The 7,357-nt window shown below is 48.9% G+C and overlaps 1 long non-coding RNA gene across 1 annotated transcript in view; it reads left to right on the forward strand.

The window, feature by feature from the left end:
* Positions 1 to 3,702: 3,702 nt before the first annotated feature.
* LOC121038218 (uncharacterized) overlaps positions 3,703 to 7,357 on the forward strand; it is a 10,018-nt gene continuing 6,363 nt past the window's right edge. The window contains exon 1 of the long non-coding RNA XR_005794236.1: positions 3,703 to 3,938. This is a non-coding gene — a long non-coding RNA (uncharacterized LOC121038218). The remainder of the gene's footprint in view (positions 3,939 to 7,357) is intronic.

A 7,357-nucleotide genomic window follows, 5' to 3' on the forward strand; every position in this document is an offset into this window, starting at 1 on the left:
TGTGGACTCCCTTCCATGGACGTATTGCTAGATGAGACCAGGCAGAAAGGAACAATCTCTCTGGGCATTAAAGAAGGTATGAGTTTCCCCCTTTCCAATGCTAATGGAGGTTTTATTCTCAAAAGTTAAAATTGAGAGGTCAGGTGTGAGAGCCCTGCTTCCCTCTGCTTCAACAGCTCCCCTGAAGGCCAGACCCTACACAAAGGACAGACCAGAAAGAGGAAAGGAAACATACTTCTGAGTAGGAATGGCTTCATATACCTGTCTCCAGACTTTAAGATGGTAAGAGACAGGCAAGACTGCTCCGTCCCCTGATTTCCTGGTGATGATTCCCAATCAGCCAGTGAGACTCAAGTGAGGGCCACTTGCCTGTGGCAGGCTGGGTCCCAGCTGTCATGCAAGTTACCAAGAGGACTTCACAAGGGGTTAGGATCCAGAGGTGAGACTGGACACTTGAGAAAGCACACCACAAGAGAGAGTCTTGAGGAAAACAGCCAGACCCAACTCTGAGGAGAGAGTAAAGGGAAGATGGCCGCCTACAATTAGGAGTCTTTCAGAAGCTCGGCTGTGAGCAGAGACAGGCTTTCTGCAACCACCACATGGAGGACTGGGCTCTCTCCGGTCCCAGCAGGACTAGACAACCACACCTCCCGTCCTATGGTGGGAAGCAAGCATCGAACATATCAAACGTATCCAAAATTATCCAGTGGGGTGTATCCATTCCTGATATTCTGCACAAAGGTAACTAACTAAAATAAGCGAACAAATGAAGTATTCTTTGTAACTTGGGGTTCACAGAAGAGTTTTGTGGGAGTAGGTAGTGCTCTCTTCATCTAATACCTATTTCTATATACAGGTGACCCTTGAAGGACATGGATTTGAACTATGTGGGTCCACTTCTACGCAGATTTTTTTCAATAACTACACTTCTTCCTTAGTTCTCCTCTTTATGTATTTTCTTTTTTTTTTAATTTTTTTTTCAACTTTTTAAATTTATTTTTGGGACAGAGAGAGACAGAGCATGAACGGGGGAGGGGCAGAGAGAGAGGGAGACACAGAATCGGAAACAGGCTCCAGGCTCCGAGCCATCAGCCCAGAGCCCGACGCGGGGCTCGAACTCATGGACCGCGAGATCGTGACCTGGCTGAAGTCGGACGCTTAACCGACTGCGCCACCCAGGCGCTCCTATGTATTTTCTTAATAACGTTCTTTTCTTCTAGTTTCTTGTAGGAATATGGCATATAATACACATACAAAATATGTGTTAATTGATTTTACGTTATGAGTAAGGCTCTGGTCAGTAGCAGTTTTTGGAGAGTTGAAAGTTATATGCAGATTTTTGACTCTACAGGGAGCTGGGGGGGGGGGGAGAGCTGGGGGAAACACCCCTAACCCCCATGTTGCTCAAGGGTCAACTGTATTATCTGAGAGAGAGAGGAGAGAGACAGAGAGTGTGTGGCCTATAGGTTTATGTGTGATAAATGTGTGTGTGTGTGTGTGTGTGTGTGTAAAAACACTGGCTAGTTGACCAATATTCAACATATAGATAGTGACAGAAATATATATATGTGTGTATGTGTGATTTCACTTAAGTGATTTATTTACAACTGAGGTTAGAAGGTAAGGCTCTCCTTGTCTCTATGTTGACCTATGCTCCTTTTGATGAGGGTATTTGACTGAAGGAAAGAAGGAGAAGGAGAAGAAAAGAGGGTGCTGATCATATGAAGGACCCACTAAGTTGCATGTATTTCACCTACCTTATTGGACTTTATATGCACTTGTATACATGATGAGACACCTGTTATTATTACCTCATTTTACCTTTGAGAAAAGAGGAGCTGAGATGAACTCAAATAGGTGAAAGAATGAAATAAGTAGGGGCACCTGGGTGGCTCAGTAGGTTAAGCGTCCTATTCTGGCTCAGGTCACCATCTTACAGTACGAGTTCGAGCCCCGCATCGGGCTCTGCAGTGACCACGCAGAGCCTGCTTGGGTTCTCTCTCTCCCTCTCTGCCTGTCTCTCCCCCCTCCTCTCTCTCAAAATAAATAAATGCACTTAAAAAAAAAAAGAACGAAATAAGTAAAGGCAGAGCTGACTTTTAAACCCAGTTTCTTCTGATCACAAAGTCCAGTTCCCTCGGTGACAAGGATTGAGGTGCCTGAGTCACTGGATGTCCCCGCACTCTCATGACTCACATTCTGACACCACACGAATACTTTTCAAAATATTTTAATTCAAACAGAAAAATCAAGGTGCATATTCCTAAATATGCTTTGGGTTCTTAGGCTGCTTACAAACATCTCCTTTGCCTGTATCAGGGAGGAATTTGATTCAACCCGCCAAATTCACCACTTCTAAAAGGACAGAGGAAATTCTTCTCTTCAAGTCCAAATCACTTCGCAGTAGGCTCTTTATAGCCCTCATGATTATCAGACAAGGGGGCTTTCACTTATAACAAGACCACGAGTATGGGGAAAATTGGGGATTTGAGGGTAATTGTCCAGAAGAAATAATCAGTACTATCTGCAAAGAAATAAAGCACACCGGGAACAGCGAAGAGTCCAGTTTTTTATAGCAGCAAGGAACCTTTGCCCAGGGATATCATTAGTATTCCATTGGGCTAAGGGAAGAGGGCCTCACAGGGTTTTACTCAGTTTGCCCAACTGGGCTTATGTGTCCCTTCTTGGATCCCATAAATATGCCCCTTTAAACCGATTTAATATTGACAGCTTGGGGACCCTAGCGGACACAATCTCAACATGCTTTCTGCAAGAACTCTGCTGGCGGTCAGTTCAGATTGTGGAACACTGACTCAGCATCCACTGTGTGAACACACAGAGAATGGGAGAAAGAAACGGTCCCACCCTTCCGGCCAGATAGGAAGGCATTCGGGGCCTTGTTCAACCTTGAGGGTACGCCCAGGGTACCCTCAGCTCCGCTGGGAAGCAGGCAGAGGGACGGCAGGTCAAAGGAGGTGAAGAAGGACAAAGAAAACGCTAAACATTTTCCGCTGATGCAGAATCAATACGGAAGGAGACACAGGTCTCCGATGGGAAGAGCATCCTGCCTGCTTCCCGTCACCTTCTGCCTTCCCAGCTCCCTTCATCATGCTGTGAGGCTATGTCGCCTTCTACCTGATCACAGCCTGACTGGAAACGTGCCTGCGTCCTCAGCATCCTTAACGCAACCGCATCCCTTCTCTCCTGCGCCCCGGGTGCCCAGTCCCTGCTTCCAGCCTTCGACCTTTCTCGCACACACGCAGTGCTTGGTGTTCTGGGGTGGGCGCCGGGGCAAAAAGCCTTCAACTGCCCCCTGCACTTCAACAAAAACCACCTTTAAGCTGGAAGAATGTGTCATCAACTGATAATTTACTAAATGACAGTTCATTTTCATTCTGCGGAAGGGAATTGCTTCATATTTCATTCTTAACGCCTGCTCGTTTTCGGGCAGCCTCCGCCGGGCAGGAAGGGCTCCCCCGGGAATTGCTTGAAAGGTTAGCGCCCAGGACGAGCGTGGGCCCTGCGGCTGCGCTGCGCGGCGCCGGTCGCTCCCCTCGTTAATGTCTCAATGCTGCCCCCTGCTGGACCACGGCGCCCCGGCAGCGCCCGCGACCTGAGACCCGCGCTTCCACCGCGCTCGTCTGTCGCGGCCAGCACCTCTGCGGGAGAGATGACCGCTCTGGGGCTTTTGGTTTTGTGCAAAAGCCGCACAACCGAAATTCACCGCCTTTAAGGGCGCCCGGACCTCACCGGATGGGTGCTCAGCTGCTCGTGCCGCGGCGCGGCCGCTTCTGCCGGTTGTCAGGCTGTCGGTGCCCGGAATGAAGAGAAGCCATTGTCGCCAAGGGCTTTTCTCCCCGAAAGGGATTTACGGATGGAATGGAGATGTGTGTGACCGGGGAGAGGTTTCCTGCCCGGAAAAAGCAAGACATCACCCGGTAGGAGAGAGGTCAACCTTGGGCCATATACATATGGATCTTCAGATTCAGGGTCCAGGGTTAAACTCCACTTTGACCCCCAGTTGGGACCCCCGTGGACCACTCCCTGCCCAGCTCGGGCCCTCCGTCCTAGCCTGTGGCCCTCCTGCCTTCTCAGGCTGCCTTCATGCCGCCGTCTCCACACAGCGGCCCACTGCCTCTGCCTGGTCACCTCCCCACCCTGCCTGTGCCCATCCTCCACTCAAAGCCAAAGAAACCCATATCAAATAATTCTAACATACGGTGCCTCGCGAGGTGCCTGGCACCGGGGTAAGCGTTCGAGAAGTTTTAGCTAGAAATCTAGTTAAATCTGATCGGCCACCCCCTGAGCACTAAGTAGTGAACACGCCAAGGGGCTCCCCATCCCTTGGACAAAATTAGTGGGCCTCTGCTTAACTCTCAACTTCCTTTTCAAACATTTTCTCAACTTTCACCAGCCAGCAGTGCAACTTCCGGGGGTTCTCCCATGCTTACCCTGTGACTAATCTCTGGCATTGCTAATGCCAGTCCCTTGACCTAATAGACCCTCTCCTGCCTCGTCTTCACCTGTTTATCAATCTGTTAAGACTCAAGCCTTCCTGAAGGCCAACTGTCTGCTTGGGTGTCTGCTCTCCATATCTGAGCTTCTTGAATTCCGGGACTGTCTGATTCACCTTTCTATCCCCTAGAGTTCACACAGTTCCTGGTTAGCATGACCGGGACTCCCCGCATGTTCATTGCATGAGTGAATGAATGAGCCAGAAAAGAATGCACAAGAGAGGGTCCCAGAAGCACCTGCCTGCCCTAACCATCTCCTTGTACCCGCCAACTGGAGAGTCTTGGGACTGAATCTGCTCCTGCAGAGCCTGGGAAAGACAAGGCATTCATTACCAGCCGGGGGCTCGGCCCGGTTGGGGGGGGGGCTTTGGTCAGTCAAGTTCACCTGGAACATCACCCCCTTTATATGGTGATGACTAGTCAAACCTGCCTACCTTTGAAAAGGGGCGTTATTTTTAGAGGAGAGAGTAATTCTGGAGACTTGGGAATTTGGCAGGGGACAGATCTGGCAGGAGTAGGGGACTTGAGATGCAGAAGAGCTATATTAGGACAGTGGGTTTATGGGAACAGATGACACTGTGGGAGCTTAATAGAGGGCATCAGAGGAGGGGAAAATCGCCTGAGTACATTGTACATGCCAAGTCCTTCTTAGATTCCTTCTACACCTCATGACAACCACGGAAGATTACTATCTCCATTTTCTCAATAGGAATTGAGGCTTAGACAGTTTGGGTTCCATACCTGATGTCACATAGCAACTAAGTGATAGACCTAAGATTCGAACTCAGGCTACATCACTTCCAAGCCCGTATTTTTCCATTACGTTAACGTTTGCGTTTCTTAAAGAAAGACAAAAGCACCTAGAGCAGGGAGGTACAGACTTCTCACTTCCGAATAAACCAACCCAGCCCTTCTTGAAGATCATCCCCCTCTCTGTCTTAATGGAAAGTACTGGATTTCTGCATCTCCCAAATGTACCCGAAGGAATACTAAGGGTCCCCTATCATTCAGATCCCTTCATAGCTCCCAACCTGGACAAGCCCTAAGTAGAATGGGGATCAGTCATTGAAGGGTTTCATTTCCCATCATAGGTAGAAGACATCCACCTTCACCCGCTCCATTTTACTTGGAGACGTGCGATGCTGCCTCATTGATCACACTCTGCCCCAATGTGTTGCACTTCATTAGGCATCAGTAGGATTAAATAGCGGTGAACAAGGGTATCTAATCGATTATTACAATCTCTAGAAAAGAAACGTGAACTCACAGATCACTGCACTTTGATCCAGAAAAACCCAGCCCCGTGTCTCAACTTATATCACAAAATCTCACAAGTCTCCCTTGACACCAACATCCTCCAAATTCCACATGCACCCTATATGACCATCCGGCAATCGCGTACTTGGCAATACTCAGAGATAGTCTAGGAGCAGAGGTCCTCAGGCTTTGGTGTATATCCCAGTCCCTTGAAAGTTTAGTAAGATACAGATTCCTGGGGACGCCTGGGTAGCTCAGTCAATTGAGCGCTGACTTCCGCTCGGGTCATCATCTCTCAGTTCCTGAGTTGGAGCCCCACATGGGGCTCTGTGCTGACAGGACCCACTTGGTGTAAGTGACAGAAAGCCTGGCTCTGATTGACTAAAGAAAAATAAAAAGAAATGTGTTGGTTCCAAGAGTGAGAAGCCCAGACCTGGCTTGACCAGGGCTCAAATAATGTGACTCGAACCACATTTTCTTTCTACACCTCTCCTTTCTCTCGCTGTCTCTCCTCTCTCCCTTGCTCCTTCACATTTTCTCCTTTGTCAAAAATCCTCTTCGTGTGAGTCTAAAGATGCCCACCGAAGCTATAGCGCTGGCAAATTCTTCCATTAGAATCGTTCCCAGGATTCCCAGCATAAATCTCGATGTTTTCGATGGCTTCTCATTGACACAAATTGAATCAAGGGCTCACCCCAAACCAATTACTAGTTTATGGGCAGGAAAACGCAATTCACATTAGGCCTAAATAACATGCTCCACTCTTGATCCCAGGACAAATCACAGGGGTGAGGAAGGGGACAGGAACATGGACAATGCATCTATTTGCTGACTGTGTAGTTGGATTTGCATCATTCACTATGCTAACGACAGGTAACTCCACTGTGCACCCAGCCACCTGCTGAACATCTCCAGCTAAGCATCTCATAAACACCTCAAATGCACCATGTCTAACACTACGGTCAACTGAACTCATTATCCCTACCTTTCTTTCTTTCCTTCCTAGCCCCCCAAACCCAACCACCTCAACCAAAACAGCACCATGATGCACCTGGTCACCCAGTTTAGAACTCTGGAGCCATCATTTTCTCCTCTCCCTAGCATTCCACAGCTGACCACGAGACCCTGTTATGTCCACTCTTGTATTCTAGACACGCTCTTGACCCATCCCCGTGATCAGTGCCTAATCCCAACTATCATCGCTAAGACTCCCCATTGCAATGGCGTCTTAAAACTGACTTCACAAATTCCCGTCTTGCCCCTTCCCAATCCACCCAACATATTTCGGATACACAGCTATCACTACGTTACTCCTCCACCTGAAGCCCTTGAGGGTATTGTTTCATTCACAGGATGGCATCCTGTGTGTCATGAAAGGTCCCCATGACCAGGCCCCTGCCTGACTACTTGGGTCCTGCTGCTCCCACCTTACCTTCTATGTCTAACCATAAAGAACTACTTGCAACTTCGGGCGCCTGGGTGGCGCAGTCGGTTAAGCGTCCGGCTTCAGCCAGGTCACGATCTCGCGGTCCGTGAGTTCGAGCCCCGCGTCAGGCTCTGGGCTGATGGCTCAGAGCCTGGAGCCT

Source organism: Herpailurus yagouaroundi, unplaced genomic scaffold (genome assembly GCF_014898765.1).
Source record: "Herpailurus yagouaroundi ecotype Mexico unplaced genomic scaffold, PumYag 165, whole genome shotgun sequence".
NCBI classification, from domain to species: Eukaryota; Metazoa; Chordata; class Mammalia; order Carnivora; family Felidae; genus Herpailurus; species Herpailurus yagouaroundi.